Raw genomic sequence first — 22,500 nt, forward strand, 5'->3', positions numbered from 1 at the left:
AGGTTTCCATCCATCAACCTCTGGGTTATGGGCCCAGGACTCTTCTGCTCCGCCACTCTGCTGTAAATCAATCCTGCTGGGACTTGAACCCACAATCCCTGGCTTCGAAGGCCAGTGCCTTATCCATAAGGCCACTGGGGCTAGGGTGCAGCAGCTAACTTGCCCTTTTAATTCTATATCTTATTCAGGAGGCCTTTAAAATACACACACACACAGGCTTCTGGATGAACAACTATGAGAGGACCAAGCTTTTCATGTTGCACATTTTTTTAAGCATTTAGGCACATCTTGAAGTTAAAGAGTCTTAGCAGAGGATGGTTTCCATCCATCAAGCTCTGAGATACGGGCCCAGCACGCGTCCGCTGCGCCACTCTGCTGTAAGTGATTCCAGATTGGACTCTAACACACAATCCCAGGCTTGGAACGCCAGTGCATTTTCCTTTAGGCCACTGGGGCTATTATGCAGCAGCTAACTTGCCCTTTTAATTCTTCATCTTATTCAGGAAGCTTTTAAAATACTTACACACAGTCTTCTGGATGAATGACTACTATGAGAGGACCAAGCTGTGGATGTTGCCCCTTTTTTTAAGCATTTAGGCACGTCTCAAAGTTAAAAAGTCTTAGCAGAGAATTGCTTTCGATCCATCGACCTCTGGGTTATGGGCCCAGCACGCTTCCGCTGCGCCACTCTGCTGTAAGTGATCCCTGATTGGATTCTAACACACAATCCCTGGCTTAAAACGCCAGTGCCTTTTCCATTAGGCCACTGGGGCTGTTTTGTGGCAGCTAACTTGCCCTTTTAATTCTACATCTTGTTTGAGAGGCCTTTAAAATACAAACACAGATTCTTCTGGATGAACAACTACTATGAGAGGACCAAGCTGTGGAAGTTGCCCCTTTTTTGGGGACTCAGGCACGTCTAGAAGTTAAAGACTCTTAGCAGAGGATGGTTTCGATCCATCGACCTCTGGGTTATGGGCCCAGCACGCTTCCGCTGCGCCACTCTGCTGTAAACCACCCCAGATGGGACTCGAACCCACAATCCCTGGCTTAGGAGGCCAGTGCCTTATCCATTAGGCCACTGGGGCTGTTAGGCAGTATGCAACTTACCCTTTTAATTCTGCATCTCATTCAGGAGGCCTTTAAAATACACACACCAAGTCTTCTAGATGAATGACAAAAAAGAGAGGACAAAGATTTTCACGACCAGGCTTTGGATGCTGCCCCTTTATTGGAGACTCAGGCATGTCTGGAAGTTAAAGAAGAAACAGCAGAGAGAGGTTTCCATCCATCAACCTCTGGGTTATGGGCCCAGGACTCTTCTGCTGCGCCACTCTGCTGTAAATCAATCCTGCTGGGACTTGAACCCACAATCCCTGGCTTCGAAGGCCAGTGCCTTATCCATAAGGCCACTGGGGCTGGGGTGGGGTGCAGCAGCTAACTTGCCCTTTTAATTCTATATCTTATTCAGGAGGCCTTTAAAATACACACACACAGGCTTCTGGATGAACGACTACTATGAGAGGACCAAGCTTTTCATGTTGCACATTTTTTTAAGCATTTAGGCACATCTTGAAGTTAAAGAGTCTTAGCAGAGGATGGTTTCGATCCATCGACCTCTGGGTTATGGGCCCAGCACACTTCCGCTGCGCCACTCTGCTGTAAGTGATCCCAAGATAGGACTCTAACACACAATCCGTGGCTTAGAACGCCAGTGCCTTTTCCATTAGGCCACTGGGGCTGTTTTGTGGCAGCTAACTTGCCCTTTTAATTCCACATCTTGTTCAGGAGGCCTTTAAAATACAAACACAGAGTCTCCTGGATGAACAACTATGAGAGGACCAAGCTTTTCACGACCAGACAGTGGATGTTGCCCCTTTTTTGGGGACTCAGGCGCATCTAGAAGTTAAAAACTCTTAGCAGAGGATGGTTTCAATCCATCGACCTCTGGGTTATGGGCCCAACACACTTGCACTGCGCCACTCTGCTGTAAACCACTGCAGGTGGGACACGAACCCACACCACCTGGAATAGGAGGCCTGGGATTTACCCATTAGGCCACTGGGGCTGCTATGCAGTAGTTAACTTGCCCTTTTAATTCTCCATCTTAATCAGAAGACATTTAAAACAACCTCATACAGCCTTCTTGAAGAACGACTACTATGAGAGGACCGAGCTGTGCCCCTTTTGTTAAGCACTCAGGCACTTCTAGAAGTTAAAACCTCTTAGCAGAGGATGGTTTCCATCCATCAAGCTCTGAGATACGGGCCCAGCACGCGTCCGCTGCGCCACTCTGCTGTAAGTGATTCCAGATTGGACTCTAACACACAATCCCAGGCTTGGAACGCCAGTGCATTTTCCTTTAGGCCGCTGGGGCTATTATGCAGCAGCTAACTTGCCCTTTTAATTCTTCATCTTATTCAGGAAGCTTTTAAAATACTTACACACAGTCTTCTGGATGAATGACTACTATGAGAGGACCAAGCTGTGGATGTTGCCCCTTTTTTTTTTAGCATTTAGGCACGTCTCAAAGTTAAAAAAGTCTTAGCAGAGGATGGTTTCGATCCATCGACCTCTGGGGTTATGGGCCCAGCACGCTTCCGCTGCGCCACTCTGCTGTAAGTGATCCCAGATAGGACTCGAACCCACAATCCCTGGCTTAGAAGGCCAGTGCCTTTTCCATTAGGCCACTGGGGCTGTTTTGTGGCAGCTAACTTGCCCTTTTAATTCTGCATCTCATTCAGGAGGCCTTTAAAATACACACACAGAGTCTTCTGGATGAACAACTATGAGAGGACCAAGCTTTTCACAACCAGACAGTGGATGTTGCCCCTTTTTTGGGGACTCAGGCACATCTAGAAGTTAAAAACTCTTAGCAGAGGATGGTTTCAATCCATCGACCTCTGGGTTATGGGCCCAGCACACTTGCGCTGCGCCACTCTGCTGTAAACCACTGCAGGTGGGACACGAACCCACAATCCCTGGCTTAGGAGGCCAGTGCCTTATCCATTAGGCCACTGGGGCTGCTATGCAGTAATTAACTTGCCCTTTTAATTCTCCATCTTAATCAGGAGACATTTAAAACAACCTCATACAGCCTTCTTGATGAACGACTACTATAGAGAGGACCGAGCTGTGCCCCTTTTTTTAAGCACTCAGGCACTTCTAGAAGTTAAAACCTCTTAGCAGAGGATGGTTTCCATCCATCAAGCTCTGAGATACGGGCCCAGCACGCGTCCGCTGCGCCACTCTGCTGTAAGTGATTCCAGATTGGACTCTAACACACAATCCCAGGCTTGGAACGCCAGTGCATTTTCCTTTAGGCCGCTGGGGCTATTATGCAGCAGCTAACTTGCCCTTTTAATTCTTCATCTTATTCAGGAAGCTTTTAAAATACTTACACACAGTCTTCTGGATGAATGACTACTATGAGAGGACCAAGCTGTGGATGTTGCCCCTTTTTTTATAGCATTCAAACACACAACAAAGTTAAAAAGTCTTAGCAGAGGATGGTTTCGATCCATCGACCTCTGGGTTATGGGCCCAGCACGCTTCCGCTGCGCCACTCTGCTGTAAGTGATCCCTGATTGGATTCTAACACACAATCCCTGTCTTAAAACGCCAGTGCCTTTTCCATTAGGCCACTGGGGCTGTTTTGTGGCAGCTAACTTGCCCTTTTAATTCTACATCTTGTTGAGAGGCCTTTAAAATACAAACACAGATTCTTCTGGATGAACAACTACTATGAGAGGACCAAGATTTTCACGACCAGGCTGTGGAAGTTGCCCCTTTTTTTGGGGACTCAGGCACGTCTAGAAGTTAAAAACTCTTAGCAGAGGATGGTTTCGATCCATCGACCTCTGGGTTATGGGCCCAGCACGCTTCCGCTGCGCCACTCTGCTGTAAACCACCCCAGATGGGACTCGAACCCACAATCCCTGGCTTAGGAGGCCAGTGCCTTATCCATTAGGCCACTGGGGCTGTTAGGCAGTACAACTTACCCTTTTAATTCTTCATCTCATTCAGGAGGCCTTTAAAATACACACACCAAGTCTTCTAGATGAATGACAAAAAAGAGAGGACAAAGATTTTCATGACCAGGCTTTGGATGCTGCCCCTTTATTGGAGACTCAGGCATGTCTGGAAGTTAAAGAAGAAACAGCAGAGAGAGGTTTCCATCCATCAACCTCTGGGTTATGGGCCCAGGACTCTTCTGCTGCGCCACTCTGCTGTAAATCAATCCTGCTGGGACTTGAACCCACAATCCCTGGCTTCGAAGGCCAGTGCCTTATCCATAAGGCCACTGGGGCTAGGGTGCAGCAGCTAACTTACCCTTTTAATTCTATATCTTATTCAGGAGGCCTTTAAAATACACACACACAGGCTTCTGGATGAACGACTACTATGAGAGGACCAAGCTTTTCATGTTGCACATTTTTTTAAGCATTTAGGCACATCTTGAAGTTAAAGAGTCTTAGCAGAGGATGGTTTCCATCCATCAAGCTCTAAGATACGGGCCCAGCACGCGTCCGCTGCGCCACTCTGCTGTAAGTGATTCCAGATTGGACTCTAACACACAATCCCAGGCTTGGAACGCCAGTGCATTTACCTTTAGGCCGCTGGGGCTATTATGCAGCAGCTAACTTGCCCTTTTAATTCTTCATCTTATTCAGGAAGCTTTTAAAATACTTACACACAGTCTTCTGGATGAATGACTACTATGAGAGGACCAAGCTGTGGATGTTGCCCCTTTTTTTAAACATTTAGGCACGTCTCAAAGTTAAAAAGTCTTAGCAGAGGATGGTTTCGATCCATCGACCTCTGGGTTATGGGCCCAGCACGCTTCCGCTGCGCCACTCTGCTGTAAGTGATCCCTGATTGGATTCTAACACACAATCCCTGGCTTAAAACGCCAGTGCCTTTTCCATTAGGCCACTGGGGCTGTTTTGTGGCAGCTAACTTGCCCTTTTAATTCTACATCTTGTTTGAGAGGCCTTTAAAATACAAACACAGATTCTTCTGGATGAACAACTACTATGAGAGGACCAAGCTTTTCACGACCAGGCTGTGGAAGTTGCCCCTTTTTTGGGGACTCAGGCACGTCTAGAAGTTAAAAACTCTTAGCAGAGGATGGTTTCGATCCATCGACCTCTGGGTTACGGGCCCAGCACGCTTCCGCTGCGCCACTCTGCTGTAAACCACCCCAGATGGGACTCTAACCCACAATTCCTGGCTTAGGAGGCCAGTGCCTTATCCATTAGGCCACTGGGGCTGTTAGGCAGTAGGCAACTTACCCTTTTAATTCTGCATCTCATTCAGGAGGCCTTTAAAATACACACACCAAGTCTTCTAGATGAATGACAAAAAAGAGAGGACAAAGATTTTCATGACCAGGCTTTGGATGCTGCCCCTTTATTGGAAACTCAGGCATGTCTGGAAGTTAAAGAAGAAACAGCAGAGAGAGAGGTTTCCATCCATCAACCTCTGGGTTATGGGCCCAGGACTCTTCTGCTGCGCCACTCTGCTGTAAATCAATCCTTCTGGGACTTGAACCCACAATCCCTGGCTTCGAAGGCCAGTGCCTTATCCATAAGGCCACTGGTGCTGGGGTGCAGCAGCTAACTTTGCCCTTTTAATTCTATATCTTATTCAGGAGGCCTTTAAAATACACACACAAAGCATTCTTCTGGATGAACAACTACTATGAGAGGACCAAGCTTTTCATGTTGCACATTTTTTTAAGCATTTAGGCACATCTTGAAGTTAAAGAGTTTTAGCAGAGGATGGTTTCGATCCATCGACCTCTGGGTTATGGGCCCAGCACGCTTCCGCTGCGCCACTCTGCTGTAAGTGATCCCAGATAGGACTCTAACACACAATTCGTGGCTTAGAACGCCAGTGCCTTTTCCATTAGGCCACTGGGGCTGTTTTGTGGCAGCTAACTCGCCCTTTTAATTCCACATCTTGTTCAGGAGGCCTTTAAAATACAAACACAGAGTCTTCTGGATGAACAACTATGAGAGGACCAAGCTTTTCACGACCAGACAGTGGATGTTGCCCCTTTTTTGGGGACTCAGGCGCATCTAGAAGTTAAAAACTCTTAGCAGAGGATGGTTTCAATCCATCGACCTCTGGGTTATGGGCCCAGCACACTTGCGCTGCGCCACTCTGCTGTAAACCACTGCAGGTGGGACACGAACCCACACCACCTGGAATAGGAGGCCTGGGATTTACCCATTAGGCCACTGGGGCTGCTATGCAGTAGTTAACTTGCCCTTTTAATTCTCCATCTTAATCAGAAGACATTTAAAACAACCTCATACAGCCTTCTTGAAGAACGACTACTATGAGAGGACCGAGCTGTGCCCCTTTTGTTAAGCACTCAGGCACTTCTAGAAGTTAAAACCTCTTAGCAGAGGATGGTTTCCATCCATCAAGCTCTGAGATACGGGCCCAGCACGCGTCCGCAGCGCCACTCTGCTGTAAGTGATCCCAGATAGGACTCTAACACACAATCCGTGGCTTAGAACGCCAGTGCATTTTCCTTTAGGCCGCTGGGGCTATTATGCAGCAGCTAACTTGCCCTTTTACTTCTTCATCTTATTCAGGAAGCTTTTAAAATACTTACACACAGTCTTCTGGATGAATGACTACTATGAGAGGACCAAGCTGTGGATGTTGCCCCCCCTTTTTTTAAGCATTTAGGCACGTCTCAAAGTTAAAAAGTCTTAGCAGAGGATGGTTTCGATCCATCGACCTCTGGGTTATGGGCCCAGCACGCTTCCGCTGCGCCACTCTGCTGTAAGTGATCCCAGATAGGACTCTAACACACAATCCCAGGCTTGGAACGCCAGTGCCTTGTCCATTAGGCCACTGGGGCTGTTTTGTGGCAGCTAACTTGCCCTTTTAATTCCACATCTTGTTCAGGAGGCCTTTAAAATACAAACACAGAGTCTTCTGGATGAACAACTATGAGAGGACCAAGCTTTTCACGACCAGACAGTGGATGTTGCCCCTTTTTTGGGGACTCAGGCACATCTAGAAGTTAAAAACCTCTTAGCAGAGGATGGTTTCAATCCATCGACCTCTGGGTTATGGGCCCAGCACACTTGCGCTGCGCCACTCTGCTGTAAACCACTGCAGGTGGGACACGAACTCACACCACCTGGAATAGGAGGCCTGGGATTTACCCATTAGGCCACTGGGGCTGCTATGCAGTAGTTAACTTGCCCTTTTAATTCTCCATCTTAATCAGAAGACATTTAAAACAACCTCATACAGCCTTCTTGATGAACGACTACTATGAGAGGACCGAGCTGTGCCCCTTTTGTTAAGCACTCAGGCACTTCTAGAAGTTAAAACCTCTTAGCAGAGGATGGTTTCCATCCATCAAGCTCTGAGATACGGGCCCAGCACGCGCCCGCTGCGCCACTCTGCTGTAAGTGATTCCAGATTGGACTCTAACACACAATCCCAGGCTTGGAACGCCAGTGCATTTTCCTTTAGGCCGCTGGGGCTATTATGCAGCAGCTAACTTGCCCTTTTAATTCTTCATCTTATTCAGGAAGCTTTTAAAATACTTACACACAGTCTTCTGGATGAATGACTACTATGAGAGGACCAAGCTGTGGATGTTGCCCCTTTTTTTAAGCATTTAGGCACGTCTCTAAGTTAAAAAGTCTTAGCAGAGATGGTTTCGATCCATCGACCTCTGGGTTATGGGCCCAGCACGCTTCCGCTGCGCCACTCTGCTGTAAGTGATCCCTGATTGGATTCTAACACACAATCCCTGGCTTAAAACGCCAGTGCCTTTTCCATTAGGCCACTGGGGCTGTTTTGTGGCAGCTAACTTGCCCTTTTAATTCTACATCTTGTTTGAGAGGCCTTTAAAATACTTACACACAGAGTTATCTGGATGAACAACTACTATGAGAGGACCAAGCTTTTCACGACCAGGATGTGGAAGTTGCCCCTTTTTTGGGACTCAGGCACGTCTAGAAGTTAAAAACTCTTAGCAGAGGATGGTTTCGATCCATCGACCTCTGGGTTATGGGCCCAGCACGCTTCCGCTGCGCCACTCTGCTGTAAAAACCACCCCAGATGGGACTCGAACCCACAATCCCTGGCTTAGGAGGCCAGTGCCTTATCCATTAGGCCACTGGGGCTGTTAGGCAGTAGGCAACTTACCCTTTTAATTCTGCATCTCATTCAGGAGGCCTTTAAAATACACACACCAAGTCTTCTAGATGAATGACAAAAAAGAGAGGACAAAGATTTTCATGACCAGGCTTTGGATGCTGCCCCTTTATTGGAGACTCAGGCATGTCTGGAAGTTAAAGAAGAAACAGCAGAGAGAGGTTTCCATCCATCAACCTCTGGGTTATGGGCCCAGGACTCTTCTGCTGCGCCACTCTGCTGTAAATCAATCCTGCTGGGACTTGAACCCACAATCCCTGGCTTCGAAGGCCAGTGCCTTATCCATAAGGCCACTGGGGCTAGGGTGCAGCAGCTAACTTGCCCTTTTAATTCTATATCTTATTCAGGAGGCCTTTAAAATACACACACACAGGCTTCTGGATGAACAACTATGAGAGGACCAAGCTTTTCATGTTGCACATTTTTTTTAAGCATTTAGGCACATCTTGAAGTTAAAGAGTCTTAGCAGAGGATGGTTTCCATCCATCAAGCTCTGAAATACGGGCCCAGCACGCTTCCGCTGCGCCACTCTGCTGTAAGTGATTCCAGATTGGACTATAACACACAATCCCAGGCTTGGAACGCCAGTGCATTTTCCTTTAGGCCGCTGGGGCTATTATGCAGCAGCTAACTTGCCCTTTTAATTCTTCATCTTATTCAGGAAGCTTTTAAAATACTTACACACAGTCTTCTGGATGAATGACTACTATGAGAGGACCAAGCTGTGGATGTTGCCCCTTTTTTTAAGCATTTAGGCATGTCTCAAAGTTAAAAAGTCTTAGCAGAGGATGGTTTCGATCCATCGACCTCTGGGTTATGGGCCCAGCACGCTTCCGCTGCGCCACTCTGCTGTAAGTGATCCCTGACTGGATTCTAACACACAATCCCTGGCTTAAAACGCCAGTGCCTTTCCATTAGGCCACTGGGGCTGTTTTGTGGCAGCTAACTTGCCCTTTTAATTCTACATCTTGTTTGAGAGGCCTTTAAAATACACAACACAGATTCTTCTGGATGAACAACTACTATGAGAGGACCAAGCTTTTCACGAGCCAGGCTGTGGAAGTTGCCCCTTTTTTGGGGACTCAGGCACGTCTAGAAGTTAAAAACTCTTAGCAGAGGATGGTTTCGATCCATCGACCTCTGGGTTATGGGCCAGGCACGCTTCTGCTGCGCCACTCTGCTGTAAACCACCCCAGATGGGACTCGAACCCACAATCCCTGGCTTAGGAGGCCAGTGCCTTATCCATTAGGCCACTGGGGCTGTTAGGCAGTAGGCAACTTACCCTTTTAATTCTGCATCTCATTCAGGAGGCCTTTAAAATACACACACCAAGTCTTCTAGATGAATGACAAAAAAGAGAGGACAAAGATTTTCATGACCAGGCTTTGGATGCTGCCCCTTTATTGGAGACTCAGGCATGTCTGGAAGTTAAAGAAGAAACAGCAGAGAGAGGTTTCCATCCATCAACCTCTGGGTTATGGGCCCAGGAGGACTCTTCTGCTGCGCCACTCTGCTGTAAATCAATCCTGCTGGGACTTGAACCCACAATCCCTGGCTTCGAAGGCCAGTGCCTTATCCATAAGGCCACTGGGGCTGGGGTGCAGCAGCTAACTTGCCCTTTTAATTCTATATCTTATACAGGAGGCCTTTAAAATACACACACACAGTCTTCTGGATGAACGACTACTATGAGAGGACCAAGCTTTTCATGTTGCACATTTTTTTAAGCATTTAGGCACATCTTGAAGTTAAAGAGTCTTAGCAGAGGATGGTTTCGATCCATCGACCTCTGGGTTATGGGCCCAGCACGCTTCCGCTGCGCCACTCTGCTGTAAGTGATCCCAGATAGGACTCTAACACACACAATCCGTGGCTTAGAACGCCAGTGCCTTTTCCATTAGGCCACTGGGGCTGTTTTGTGGCAGCTAACTTGCCCTTTTAATTCCACATCTTGTTCAGGAGGCCTTTAAAATACAAACACAGAGTCTTCTGGATGAACAACTACTATGAGAGGACCAAGCTTTTCACGACCAGACAGTGGATGTTGCCCCTTTTTTGGGGACTCAGGCGCATCTAGAAGTTAAAAACTCTTAGCAGAGGATGGTTTCAATCCATCGACCTCTGGGTTATGGGCCCAGCACACTTGCGCTGCGCCACTCTGCTGTAAACCACTGCAGGTGGGACACGAACCCACACCACCTGGAATAGGAGGCCTGGGATTTTTCCATTAGGCCACTGGGGCTGCTATGCAGTAGTTAACTTGCCCTTTTAATTCTCCATCTTAATCAGGAGACATTTAAAACAACCTCATACAGCCTTCTTGATGAACGACTACTATGAGAGGACCGAGCTGTGCCCCTTGTTTTTAAGCACTCAGGCACTTCTAGAAGTTAAAACCTCTTAGCAGAGGATGGTTTCCATCCATCAAGCTCTGAGATACGGGCCCAGCACGCGTCCGCTGCGCCACTCTGCTGTAAGTGATTCCAGATTGGACTCTAACACACAATCCCAGGCTTGGAACGCCAGTGCATTTTCCTTTAGGCCGCTGGGGCTATTATGCAGCAGCTAACTTGCCCTTTTAATTCTTCATCTTATTCAGGAAGCTTTTAAAATACTTACACACAGTCATTCTTCTGGATGAATGACTACTATGAGAGGACCAAGCTGTGGATGTTGCCCCTTTTTTTAAGCATTTAGGCACGTCTCAAAGTTAAAAAGTCTTAGCAGAGGATGGTTTCGATCCATCGACCTCTGGGTTATGGGCCCAGCACGCTTCCGCTGCGCCACTCTGCTGTAAGTGATCCCAGATAGGACTCTAACACACAATCCGTGGCTTAGAACGCCAGTGCCTTTTCCATTAGGCCACTGGGGCTGTTTTGTGGCAGCTAACTTGCCCTTTTAATTCTACACATCTTGTTCAGGAGGCCTTTAAAATACAAACACAGTCTTCTGGATGAATGAACAACTATAGAGAGGACCAAGCTTTTCACGACCAGACAGTGGATTTTGCCCCTTTTTTGGGGACTCAGGCACATCTAGAAGTTAAAAAAAGAACCTTAGCAGAGGATGGTTTCAATCCATCGACCTCTGGGTTATGGGCCCAACACACTTGTGCTGCGCCACTCTGCTGTAAACCACTGCAGATGGGACACGAACCCACACCACCTAGAATTTACCCATTAGGCCACTGGGGCTGCTATGCAGTACTTAACTTGCCCTTTTAATTCTCCATCTTAATCAGGAGACCTTTAAAATCACACACCAAGTCTTCTAGATACAGCCTTCTTGATGAACGACTACTATGAGAGGACCGAGCTGTGCCCCTTTTTTTAAGCACTCAGGCGCTTCTAGAAGTTAAAACCTCTTAGCAGAGGATGGTTTCCATCCATCAAGCTCTGAGATACGGGCCCAGCACGCGTCCGCTGCGCCACTCTGCTGTAAGTGATTCCAGATTGGACTCTAACACACAATCCCAGGCTTGGAACGCCAGTGCATTTTCCTTTAGGCCGCTGGGGCTATTATGCAGCAGCTAACTTGCCCTTTTAATTCTTCATCTTATTCAGGAAGCTTTTAAAATACTTACACACAGTCTTCTGGATGAATGACTACTATGAGAGGACCAAGCTGTGGATGTTGCCCCTTTTTTTTAAGCATTTAGGCACGTCTCAAAGTTAAAAAGTCTTAGCAGAGGATGGTTTCGATCCATCGACCTCTGGGTTATGGGCCCAGCACGCTTCCGCTGCGCCACTCTGCTGTAAGTGATCCCGGATTGGATTCTAACACACAATCCCTGGCTTAAAACGCCAGTGCCTTTTCCATTAGGCCACTGGGGCTGTTTTGTGGCAGCTAACTTGCCCTTTTAATTCTACATCTTGTTTGAGAGGCCTTTAAAATACAAACACAGATTCTTCTGGATGAACAACTACTATGAGAGGACCAAGCTTTTCACGACCAGGCTGTGGAAGTTGCCCCTTTTTTGGGGACTCAGGCACGTCTAGAAGTTAAAAACTCTTAGCAGAGGATGGTTTCGATCCATCGACCTCTGGGTTATGGGCCCAGCACGCTTCCGCTGCGCCACTCTGCTGTAAACCACCCCAGATGGGACTCGAACCCACAATCCCTGGCTTAGGAGGCCAGTGCCTTATCCATTAGGCCACTGGGGCTGTTAGGCAGTAGGCAACTTACCCTTTTAATTCTGCATCTCATTCAGGAGGCCTTTAAAATACACACACCAAGTCTTCTAGATGAATGACAAAAAAGAGAGGACAAAGATTTTCATGACCAGGCTTTGGATGCTGACCCCTTTATTGGAGACTCAGGCATGTCTGGAAGTTAAAGAAGAAACAGCAGAGAGAGGTTTCCATCCATCAACCTCTGGGTTATGGGCCCAGGACTCTTCTGCTGCGCCACTCTGCTGTAAATCAATCCTGCTGGGACTTGAACCCACAATCCCTGGCTTCGAAGGCCAGTGCCTTATCCATAAGGCCACTGGGGCTAGGGTGCAGCAGCTAACTTGCCCTTTTAATTCTATATCTTATACAGGAGGCCTTTAAAATACACACACACAGGCTTCTGGATGAACCACTACTATGAGAGGACCAAGCTTTTCATGTTGCACATTTTTTTTTAAGCATTTAGGCACATCTTGAAGTTAAAGAGTCTTAGCAGAGTATGGTTTCGATCCATCGACCTCTGGGTTATGGGCCCAGCACGCTTCCGCTGCGCCACTCTGCTGTAAGTTATCCCAGATTGGACTCTAACACACAATCCCTGGCTTAGAACGCCAGTGCCTTTTCCATTAGGCCACTGGGGCTGTTTTGTGGCAGCTAACTTGCCCTTTTACTTCTTCATCTTATTCAGGAAGCTTTTAAAATACTTACACACAGTCTTCTGGATGAACAACTATGAGAGGACCAAGCTTTTCACGACCAGACAGTGGATGTTGCCCCTTTTTTTAAGGACTCAGGCACATCTAGAAGTTAAAAAAGTCTTAGCAGAGGATGGTTTCGATCCATCGACCTCTGGGTTATGGGCCCAGCACGCTTGCGCTGCGCCACTCTGCTGTAAACCACCCCAGATGGGACTCGAACCCACACACCCCTGGCTTAGGAGGCCAGGGCCTTACCCATTAGGCCACTGGGGCTGCTATGCAGTAGCAGCTAACTTGCCCTTTTAATTCTCCATCTTAATCAGGAGACATTTAAAATACCTCATACAGCCTTCTTGATGAACGACTACTATGAGAGGACCGAGCTGTGCCCCTTTTGTGTTAAGCACTTTTTTGGGGCGCTTCTAGAAGTTAAAACCTCTTAGCAGAAGATGGTTTCCATCCATCAAGCTCTGGGATACGGGCCCAGCACGCTTCGGCTGCGCCACTCTGCTGTAAGTGACCCCAGATTGGACTCTAACACACAATCCCAGGCTTGGAACGCCAGTGCATTTTCCTTTAGGCCGCTGGGGCTATTATGCAGCAGCTAACTTGCCCTTTTAATTCTGCATCTCATTCAGGAGGCCTTTAAAATACACACACCAAGTCTTCTAGATGAATGACAAAAAAGAGAGGACAAAGATTTTCATGACCAGGCTTTGGATGCTGCCCCTTTTTTGGGGACTCAGGCACGTCTGGAAGTTAAAAAAGAAACTTAGCAGAGGATGGTTTCCATCCATCGACCTCTGGGGGTTATGGGCCCAGCACGCTTCCGCTGCGCCACTCTGCTGTAAAAGTCAACCCTGCTGGGACTTGAACCCACAATCCCTGGCTTCGAAGGCCAGTGCCTTATCCATAGGCCACTGGGGCTGTTTTCAGCAGCTAACTTGCCCTTTTAATTCTATATCTTATTCAGGAGGCCTTTAAAATACACACACACAGGCTTCTGGATGAACAACTACTATGAGAGGACCAAGCTTTTCATGTTGCACATTTTTTTTTTTAGCATTTAGGCACGTCTCTAAGTTAAAAAGTCTTAGCAGAGGATGGTTTCGATCCATCGACCTCTGGGTTATGGGCCCAGCACGCGTGCGCTGCGCCACTCTGCTGTAAGTGATGCCAGAGGGGACTCTAACACACAATCCCTGGCTTAGGAACGCCAGTGCCTTTTCCATTAGGCCACTGGGGCTGTTTTGTGGCAGCTAACTTGCCCTTTTAATTCCACATCTTGTTCAGGAGGCCTTTAAAATACACACACCAAGTCTTCTAGATGAATGACAAAAAAGAGAGGACCAAGCTTTTCACGACCAGACAGTGGATGTTGCCCCTTTTTTGGGGACTCAGGCACATCTAGAAGTTAAAAAGTCTTAGCAGAGGATGGTTTCAATCCATCGACCTCTGAGTTATGGGCCCAACACACTTGAGCTGCGCCACTCTGCTGTAAACCACTGCAGATGGGACACGAACCCACAATCCCTGGCTTAGGAGGCCAGTGCCTTTACCCATTAGGCCACCCTGCCATCCATTAATTAACTAACCCTTTTACTTCTTCATCTTATTCAGGAAGCTGACCTTTAAAATAACACTCATACAGCCTTCTTGATGAACGACTACTATGAGAGGACCAAGCTTTTCATGTTGCCCCTTTTGTTAAGCACTCAGGCACTTCTAGAAGTTAAAACCTCTTAGCAGAGGATGGTTTCCATCCATCAAGCTCTGAGATACGGGCCCAGCACGCTTCCGCTGCGCCACTCTGCTGTAAGTGATTCCAGATTGGACTCTAACACACAATCCCAGGCTTGGAACGCCAGTGCATTTTCCTTTAGGCCGCTGGGGCTATTATGCAGCAGCTAACTTGCCCTTTTAATTCTTCATCTTATTCAGGAAGCTTTTAAAATACTTACACACAGTCTTCTGGATGAATGACTACTATGAGAGGACCAAGCTGTGGATGTTGCCCCTTTTTTTAATCATTTAGGCACGTCTCAAAGTTAAAAAAGTCTTAGCAGAGGATGGTTTCGATCCATCGACCTCTGGGTTATGGGCCCAGCACACGCTTCCGCTGCGCCACTCTGCTGTAAGTGATCCCTGATTGGATTCTAACACACAATCCCTGGCTTCGAAGGCCAGTGCCTTTTCCATTAGGCCACTGGGGCTGTTTTGTGGCAGCTAACTTGCCCTTTTAATTCTACATCTTGTTTGAGAGGCCTTTAAAATACAAACACAGATTCTTCTGGATGAACAACTACTATGAGAGGGACCAAGCTTTTCACGACCAGGCTGTGGAAGTTGCCCCTTTTTTGGGGACTCAGGCACGTCTAGAAGTTAAAAACTCTTAGCAGAGGATGGTTTTTCGATCCATCGATCTCTGGGTTATGGGCCCAGCACGCTTCCGCTGCGCCACTCTGCTGTAAACCACCCCAGATGGGACTCGAACCCACAATCCCTGGCTTAGGAGGCCAGTGCCTTATCCATTAGGCCACTGGGGCTGTTAGGCAGTAGGCAACTTACCCTTTTAATTCTGCATCTCATTCAGGAGGCCTTTAAAATACACACACCAAGTCTTCTAGATGAATGACAAAAAAGAGAGGACAAAGAATTTCATGACCAGGCTTTGGATGCTGCCCCTTTTATTGGAGACTCAGGCATGTCTGGAAGTTAAAGAAGAAACAGCAGAGAGAGGGTTTCCATCCATCAACCTCTGGGTTATGGGCCCAGGACTCTTCTGCTGCGCCACTCTGCTGTAAAATCAATCCTGCTGGGACTTGAACCCACAATCCCTGGCTTCGAAGGCCAGTGCCTTATCCATAAGGCCACTGGGGCTGGGGTGCAGCAGCTAACTTGCCCTTTTAATTCTATATCTTATTCAGGAGGCCTTTAAAATACACACACACACAGGCTTCTGGATGAACGACTACTATGAGAGGACCAAGCTTTTCATGTTGCACATTTTTTTAAGCATTTAGGCACATCTTGAAGTTAAAGAGTCTTAGCAGAGGATGGTTTCGATCCATCGACCTCTGGGTTATGGGCCCAGCACGCTTCCGCTGCGCCACTCTGCTGTAAGTGATCCCAAGATAGGACTCTAACACACAATCCGTGGCTTAGAACGCCAGTGCCTTTTCCATTAGGCCACTGGGGCTGTTTTGTGGCAGCTAACTTGACCTTTTAATTCCACATCTTGTTCGAGAGGCCTTTAAAATACAAACACAGAGTCTTCTGGATGAACAACTATGAGAGGACCAAGCTTTTCACGACCAGACAGTGGATGTTGCCCCTTTTTTTTTGGACTCAGGCGCATCTAGAAGTTAAAAACTCTTAGCAGAGGATGGTTTCAATCCATCGACCTCTGGGTTATGGGCCCAGCACACTTGCGCTGCTGCGCCACTCTGCTGTAAACCACTGCAGGTGGGACACGAACCCACACCACCTGGAATAGGAGGCCTGGGATTTACCCATTAGGCCACTGGGGCTGCTATGCAGTAGTTAACTTGCCCTTTTAATTCTCCATCTTAATCAGAAGACATTTTAAAACAACCGCATACAGCACAGCCTTCTTTGATGAACGACTACTATGAGAGGACCGAGCTGTGCCCCCTTTTGTTAAGCACTCAGGCGCTTCTAGAAGTTAAAACCTCTTAGCAGAGGATGGTTTCCATCCATCAAGCTCTGAGATACGGGCCCAGCACGCGTCCGCTGCGCCACTCTGCTGTAAGTGATTCCAGATTGGACTCTAACACACAATCCCAGGCTTGGAACGCCAGTGCATTTTCCTTTAGGCCGCTGGGGCTATTATGCAGCAGCTAACTTGCCCTTTTAAATTCTTCATCTTATTCAGGAAGCTTTTAAAATACTTAAAAACAGTCTTCTGGATGAATGAATGACTACTATGAGAGGACCAAGCTGTGGATGTTGCCCCTTTTTTTAAGCATTTAGGCACGTCTCAAAGTTAAAAAGTCTTAGCAGAGGATGGTTTCGATCCATCGACCTCTGGGTTATGGGCCCAGCACGCTTCCGCTGCACCACTCTGCTGTAAGTGATCCCTGATTGGATTCTAACACACAATCCCTGGCTTAAAACGCCAGTGCCTTTTCCATTAGGCCACTGGGGCTGTTTTGTGGCAGCTAACTTGCCCTTTTAATTCTACATCTTGTTTGAGAGGCCTTTAAAATACAAACACAGATTCTTCTGGATGAACAACTACTATGAGAGGACCAAGCTTTTCACGACCAGGCTGTGGAAGTTGCCCCTTTTTTTGGGACTCAGGCACGTCTAGAAGTTAAAAACTCTTAGCAGAGGATGGTTTCGATCCATCGACCTCTGGGTTATGGGCCCAGCACGCTTCCGCTGCGCCACTCTGCTGTAAACCACCCCAGATGGGACTCAAACCCACAATCCCTGGCTTAGGAGGCCAGTGCCTTATCCATTAGGCCACTGGGGCTGTTAGGCAGTAGGCAACTTACCCTTTTAATTCTGCATCTCATTCAGGAGGCCTTTAAAATACACACACCAAGTCTTCTAGATGAATGACAAAAAAGAGAGGACAAAGATTTTCATGACCAGGCTTTGGATGCTGCCCCTTTATTGGAGACTCAGGCATGTCTGGAAGTTAAAGAAGAAAAACAGCAGAGAGAGGTTTCCATCCATCAACCTCTGGGTTATGGGCCCAGGACTCTTCTGCTGCGCCACTCTGCTGTAAATCAATCCTTCTGGGACTTGAACCCACAATCCCTGGCTTCGAAGGCCAGTGCCTTATCCATAAGGCCACTGGGGCTGGGGTGCAGCAGCTAACTTGCCCTTTTAATTCTATATCTTATTCAGGAGGCCTTTAAAATACACACACACAGACTTCTGGATGAACGACTACTATGAGAGGACCAAGCTTTTCATGTTGCACACTTTTTTTAAGCATTTAGGCACATCTTGAAGTTAAAGAGTCTTAGCAGAGGATGGTTTCGATCCATCGACCTCTGGGTTATGGGCCCAGCACGCTTCCGCTGCGCCACTCTGCTGTAAGTGATCCCAAATAGGACTCTAACACACAATCCGTGGCTTAGAACGCCAGTGCATTTTCCTTTAGGCCGCTGGGGCTGTTTTGTGGCAGCTAACTTGCCCTTTTAATTCCACATCTTGTTCAGGAGGCCTTTAAAATACAAACACAGAGTCTCCTGGATGAACAACTATGAGAGGACCAAGCTTTTTACGACCAGACAGTGGATGTTGCCCCTTTTTTGGGGACTCAGGCGCATCTAGAAGTTAAAAACTCTTAGCAGAGGATGGTTTCAATCCATCGACCTCTGGGTTATGGGCCCAGCACACCTTGCGCTGCGCCACTCTGCTGTAAACCACTGCAGGTGGGACACGAACCCACACCACCTGGAATAGGAGGCCTGGGATTTACCCATTAGGCCACTGGGGCTGCAATGCAGTAGTTAACTTGCCCTTTTAATTCTCCATCTTAATCAGGAGACATTTAAAACAACCTCATACAGCCTTCTTGATGAACGACTACTATGAGAGGGACCGAGCTGTGCCCCTTTTGTTAAGCACTCAGGCGCTTCTAGAAGTTAAAACCTCTTAGCAGAAGATGGTTTCCATCCATCAAGCTCTGAGATACGGGCCCAGCACGCTTCCGCTGCGCCACTCTGCTGTAACTGATTCCAGATTGGACTCTAACACACAATCCCAGGCTTGGAACGCCAGTGCATTTTCCTTTAGGCCGCTGGGGCTATTATGCAGCAGCTAACTTGCCCTTTTAATTCTTCATCTTATTCAGGAAGCTTTTAAAATACTTACACACAGTCTTCTGGATCAATGACTACTAACTACTATGAGAGACCAAGCTGTGGATGTTGCCCCTTTTTTTTTTTTTTTAGGGCACGTCTCAAAGTTAAAAAGTCTTAGCAGAGGATGGTTTCGATCCATCGACCTCTGGGTTATGGGCCCAGCACGCTTCCGCTGCGCCACTCTGCTGTAAGTGATCCCTGATTGGATTCTAACACACAATCCCTGGCTTAAAACGCCAGTGCCTTTTCCATTAGGCCACTGGGGGCTGTTTTGTGGCAGCTAACTTGCCCTTTTAATTCTACATCTTGTTTGAGAGGCCTTTAAAATACAAAACACAGATTCTTCTGGATGAACAACTACTATGAGAGGACCAAGCTTTTCACGACCAGGCTGTGGAAGTTGCCCCTTTTTTGGGGACTCAGGCACGTCTAGAAGTTAAAAACTCTTAGCAGAGGATGGTTTCGATCCATCGACCTCTGGGTTATGGGCCCAGCACGCTTCCGCTGCGCCACTCTGCTGTAAACCACCCCAGATGGGACTCGAACCCACAATCCCTGGCTTAGGAGGCCAGTGCCTTATCCATTAGGCCACTGGGGCTGTTAGGCAGTAGGCAACTTACCCTTTTAATTCTGCATCTCATTCAGGAGGCCTTTAAAATACACACACCAAGTCTTCTAGATGAATGACAAAAAAGAGAGGACAAAGATTTTCATGACCAGGCTTTGGATGCTGCCCCTTTCTTGGAGACTCAGGCATGTCTGGAAGTTAAAGAAGAAAAACAGCAGAGAGAGGTTTCCATCCATCAACCTCTGGGTTATGGGCCCAGGACTCTTCTGCTGCGCCACTCTGCTGTAAATCAATCCTGCTGGGACTTGAACCCACAATCCCTGGCTTCGAAGGCCAGTGCCTTATCCATAAGGCCACTGGGGCTGGGGTGCAGCAGCTAACTTACCCTTTTAATTCTATATCTTATTCAGGAGGCCTTTAAAATACACACACACAGGCTTCTGGATGAACGACTACTATGAGAGGACCAAGCTTTTCATGTTGCACATTTTTTTTAACCATTTAGGCACATCTTGAAGTTAAAGAGTCTTAGCAGAGGATGGTTTCAATCCATCGACCTCTGGGTTATGGGCCCAGCACGCTTCCGCTGCGCCACTCTGCTGTAAGTGATCCCATATAGGACTCTAACACACAATCCGTGGCTTAGAACGCCAGTGCCTTTTCCATTAGGCCACTGGGGCTGTTTTGTGGCAGCTAACTTGCCCTTTTAATTCCACATCTTGTTCAGGATGCCTTTAAAATTACAAACACAGAGTCTTCTGGATGAACAACTATGAGAGGACCAAGCTTTTCACGACCAGACAGTGGATGTTGCCCCTTTTTTGGGGACTCAGGCGCATCTAGAAGTTAAAAACTCTTAGCAGAGGATGGTTTCAATCCATCGACCTCTGGGTTATGGGCCCAGCACACTTCCGCTGCGCCACTCTGCTGTAAACCACTGCAGATGGGACACGAACCCACACCACCTGGAATAGGAGGCCTGGGATTTACCCATCAGGCCACTGGGTCTGCTATGCAGTAGTTAACTTGCCCTTTTAATTCTCCATCTTAATCAGAAGACATTTAAAACAACCTCATACAGCCTTCTTGATGAACGACTACTATGAGAGGACCGAGCTGTGCCCCTTTTGTTAAGCACTCAGGCGCTTCTAGAAGTTAAAACCTCTTAGCAGAGGATGGTTTCCATCCATCAAGCTCTGAGATACGGGCCCAGCACGCGTCCGCTGCGCCACTCTGCTGTAAGTGATTCCAGATTGGACTCTAACACACAATCCCAGGCTTGGAACGCCAGTGCATTTTCCTTTAGGCCGCTGGGGCTATTATGCAGCAGCTAACTTGCCCTTTTAATCTTCATCTTATTCAGGAAGCTTTTAAAATACTTACACACAGTCTTCTGGATGAATGACTACTATGAGAGGACCAAGCTGTGGATGTTTCCCCTTTTTTTAAGCATTTAGGCACGTCTCAAAGTTAAAAAGTCTTAGCAGAGGATGGTTTCGATCCATCGACCTCTGGGTTATGGGCCCAGCACTCTTCCGCTGCGCCACTCTGCTGTAAGTGACCCCTGATTGGATTCTAACACACAATCCCTGGCTTCGAAGGCCAGTGCCTTTTCCATTAGGCCACTGGGGCTGTTTTGTTGCAGCTAACTTGCCCTTTTAATTCTACATCTTGTTTGAGAGGCCTTTAAAATACTTACACACAGATTCTTCTGGATGAACAACTACTATGAGAGGACCAAGCTTTTCACGACCAGGCTGTGGAAGTTGCCCCTTTTTTGGGGACTCAGGCACGTCTAGAAGTTAAAAACTCTTAGCAGAGGATGGTTTCGATCCATCGACCTCTGGGTTATGGGCCCAGCACGCTTCCGCTGCGCCACTCTGCTGTAAACCACCCCAGATGGGACTCCAACCCACAATCCCTGGCTTAGGAGGCCAGTGCCTTATCCATTAGGCCACTGGGGCTGTTAGGCAGTAGGCAACTTACCCTTTTAATTCTGCATCTCATTCAGGAGGCCTTTAAAATACACACACCAAGTCTTCTAGATGAATGACAAAAAAAGAGAGGACAAAGATTTTCATGACCAGGCTTTGGATGCTGCCCCTTTATTGGAGACTCAGGCATGTCTGGAAGTTAAAGAAGAAACAGCAGAGAGAGGTTTCCATCCATCAACCTCTGGGTTATGGGCCCAGGACTCTTCTGCGCTGCGCCACTCTGCTGTAAATCAATCCTGCTGGGACTTGAACCCACAATCCCTGGCTTCGAAGGCCAGTGCCTTATCCATAAGGCCACTGGGGCTGGGGTGCAGCAGCTAACTTGCCCTTTTAATTCTTCATCTTATTCAGGAAGCTTTTAAAATACACACACACAGGCTTCTGGATGAACGACTACTATGAGAGGACCAAGCTTTTCATGTTGCACATTTTTTTAAGCATTTAGGCACATCTTCAAGTTAAAGAGTCTTAGCAGAGGATGGTTTCGATCCATCGACCTCTGGGTTATGGGACCAGCACGCTTCCGCTGCACCACTCTGATGTAAGTGATCCCAGATAGGACTCTAACACACAATCCGTGGCTTAGAACGCCAGTGCCTTTTCCATTAGGCCACTGGGGCTGTTTTGTGGCAGCTAACTTGCCCTTTTAATTCCACATCTTGTTCAGGAGGCCTTTAAAATACAAACACAGAGTCTTCTGGATGAACAACTATGAGAGGACCAAGCTTTTCACGACCAGACAGTGGATGTTGCCCCTTTTTTGGGGACTCAGGCGCATCTAGAAGTTAAAAAACTCTTAGCAGAGGATGGTTTCAATCCATCGACCTCTGGGTTATGGGCCCAGCACACTTGCGCTGCGCCACTCTGCTGTAAACCACTGCAGGTGGGACACGAACCCACACCACCTGGAATAGGAGGCCTGGGATTTACCCATTAGGCCACTGGGGCTGCTATGCAGTAGTTAACTTGCCCTTTTAATTCTCCATCTTAATCAGGAGACATTTAAAACAACCTCATACAGCCTTCTT

The 22,500-nt window shown here is 47.5% G+C and overlaps 29 non-coding genes across 29 annotated transcripts; all 29 read right to left on the bottom strand.

Moving 5' to 3' along the window:
• Positions 1 to 937: 937 nt before the first annotated feature.
• Positions 938 to 1,009, bottom strand: trnam-cau. The gene has a single exon. It is a non-coding gene; the product is annotated as a tRNA-Met (tRNA).
• A 6-nt stretch (positions 1,010 to 1,015) lies between these two features.
• Positions 1,016 to 1,088, bottom strand: trnar-ccu. The gene has a single exon. It is a non-coding gene; the product is annotated as a tRNA-Arg (tRNA).
• A 2,412-nt stretch (positions 1,089 to 3,500) lies between these two features.
• Positions 3,501 to 3,572, bottom strand: trnam-cau. The gene has a single exon. It is a non-coding gene; the product is annotated as a tRNA-Met (tRNA).
• A 258-nt stretch (positions 3,573 to 3,830) lies between these two features.
• Positions 3,831 to 3,902, bottom strand: trnam-cau. The gene has a single exon. It is a non-coding gene; the product is annotated as a tRNA-Met (tRNA).
• Positions 3,903 to 3,908: 6 nt separating this feature from the next.
• Positions 3,909 to 3,981, bottom strand: trnar-ccu. Its single transcript has one exon. It is a non-coding gene; the product is annotated as a tRNA-Arg (tRNA).
• Positions 3,982 to 4,791: 810 nt separating this feature from the next.
• On the bottom strand, positions 4,792 to 4,863 carry trnam-cau. Its single transcript has one exon. It is a non-coding gene; the product is annotated as a tRNA-Met (tRNA).
• A 258-nt stretch (positions 4,864 to 5,121) lies between these two features.
• Positions 5,122 to 5,193, bottom strand: trnat-cgu. Its single transcript has one exon. It is a non-coding gene; the product is annotated as a tRNA-Thr (tRNA).
• A 6-nt stretch (positions 5,194 to 5,199) lies between these two features.
• On the bottom strand, positions 5,200 to 5,272 carry trnar-ccu. Its single transcript has one exon. It is a non-coding gene; the product is annotated as a tRNA-Arg (tRNA).
• Positions 5,273 to 5,774: 502 nt separating this feature from the next.
• Positions 5,775 to 5,846, bottom strand: trnam-cau. Its single transcript has one exon. It is a non-coding gene; the product is annotated as a tRNA-Met (tRNA).
• An 883-nt stretch (positions 5,847 to 6,729) lies between these two features.
• On the bottom strand, positions 6,730 to 6,801 carry trnam-cau. The gene has a single exon. It is a non-coding gene; the product is annotated as a tRNA-Met (tRNA).
• Positions 6,802 to 8,012: 1,211 nt separating this feature from the next.
• Positions 8,013 to 8,084, bottom strand: trnam-cau. The gene has a single exon. It is a non-coding gene; the product is annotated as a tRNA-Met (tRNA).
• Positions 8,085 to 8,092: 8 nt separating this feature from the next.
• Positions 8,093 to 8,165, bottom strand: trnar-ccu. Its single transcript has one exon. It is a non-coding gene; the product is annotated as a tRNA-Arg (tRNA).
• Positions 8,166 to 8,975: 810 nt separating this feature from the next.
• trnam-cau lies at positions 8,976 to 9,047 on the bottom strand. The gene has a single exon. It is a non-coding gene; the product is annotated as a tRNA-Met (tRNA).
• A 337-nt stretch (positions 9,048 to 9,384) lies between these two features.
• trnar-ccu lies at positions 9,385 to 9,457 on the bottom strand. Its single transcript has one exon. It is a non-coding gene; the product is annotated as a tRNA-Arg (tRNA).
• Positions 9,458 to 9,956: 499 nt separating this feature from the next.
• trnam-cau lies at positions 9,957 to 10,028 on the bottom strand. The gene has a single exon. It is a non-coding gene; the product is annotated as a tRNA-Met (tRNA).
• Positions 10,029 to 10,918: 890 nt separating this feature from the next.
• trnam-cau lies at positions 10,919 to 10,990 on the bottom strand. Its single transcript has one exon. It is a non-coding gene; the product is annotated as a tRNA-Met (tRNA).
• An 889-nt stretch (positions 10,991 to 11,879) lies between these two features.
• trnam-cau lies at positions 11,880 to 11,951 on the bottom strand. The gene has a single exon. It is a non-coding gene; the product is annotated as a tRNA-Met (tRNA).
• Positions 11,952 to 12,209: 258 nt separating this feature from the next.
• trnam-cau lies at positions 12,210 to 12,281 on the bottom strand. Its single transcript has one exon. It is a non-coding gene; the product is annotated as a tRNA-Met (tRNA).
• Positions 12,282 to 12,287: 6 nt separating this feature from the next.
• trnar-ccu lies at positions 12,288 to 12,360 on the bottom strand. The gene has a single exon. It is a non-coding gene; the product is annotated as a tRNA-Arg (tRNA).
• Positions 12,361 to 13,266: 906 nt separating this feature from the next.
• On the bottom strand, positions 13,267 to 13,340 carry trnar-ccu. The gene has a single exon. It is a non-coding gene; the product is annotated as a tRNA-Arg (tRNA).
• A 2,200-nt stretch (positions 13,341 to 15,540) lies between these two features.
• On the bottom strand, positions 15,541 to 15,613 carry trnar-ccu. The gene has a single exon. It is a non-coding gene; the product is annotated as a tRNA-Arg (tRNA).
• A 501-nt stretch (positions 15,614 to 16,114) lies between these two features.
• Positions 16,115 to 16,186, bottom strand: trnam-cau. Its single transcript has one exon. It is a non-coding gene; the product is annotated as a tRNA-Met (tRNA).
• A 1,228-nt stretch (positions 16,187 to 17,414) lies between these two features.
• Positions 17,415 to 17,486, bottom strand: trnam-cau. The gene has a single exon. It is a non-coding gene; the product is annotated as a tRNA-Met (tRNA).
• A 6-nt stretch (positions 17,487 to 17,492) lies between these two features.
• trnar-ccu lies at positions 17,493 to 17,565 on the bottom strand. Its single transcript has one exon. It is a non-coding gene; the product is annotated as a tRNA-Arg (tRNA).
• Positions 17,566 to 18,064: 499 nt separating this feature from the next.
• trnam-cau lies at positions 18,065 to 18,136 on the bottom strand. The gene has a single exon. It is a non-coding gene; the product is annotated as a tRNA-Met (tRNA).
• An 889-nt stretch (positions 18,137 to 19,025) lies between these two features.
• trnam-cau lies at positions 19,026 to 19,097 on the bottom strand. Its single transcript has one exon. It is a non-coding gene; the product is annotated as a tRNA-Met (tRNA).
• A 260-nt stretch (positions 19,098 to 19,357) lies between these two features.
• trnam-cau lies at positions 19,358 to 19,429 on the bottom strand. The gene has a single exon. It is a non-coding gene; the product is annotated as a tRNA-Met (tRNA).
• Positions 19,430 to 19,435: 6 nt separating this feature from the next.
• Positions 19,436 to 19,508, bottom strand: trnar-ccu. The gene has a single exon. It is a non-coding gene; the product is annotated as a tRNA-Arg (tRNA).
• Positions 19,509 to 21,369: 1,861 nt separating this feature from the next.
• Positions 21,370 to 21,442, bottom strand: trnar-ccu. Its single transcript has one exon. It is a non-coding gene; the product is annotated as a tRNA-Arg (tRNA).
• Positions 21,443 to 22,500: the final 1,058 nt, after the last annotated feature.

The sequence above is a fragment of the Cyprinus carpio genome, chromosome A9 (assembly GCF_018340385.1).
Source record: "Cyprinus carpio isolate SPL01 chromosome A9, ASM1834038v1, whole genome shotgun sequence".
NCBI classification, from domain to species: domain Eukaryota; kingdom Metazoa; phylum Chordata; class Actinopteri; order Cypriniformes; family Cyprinidae; genus Cyprinus; species Cyprinus carpio.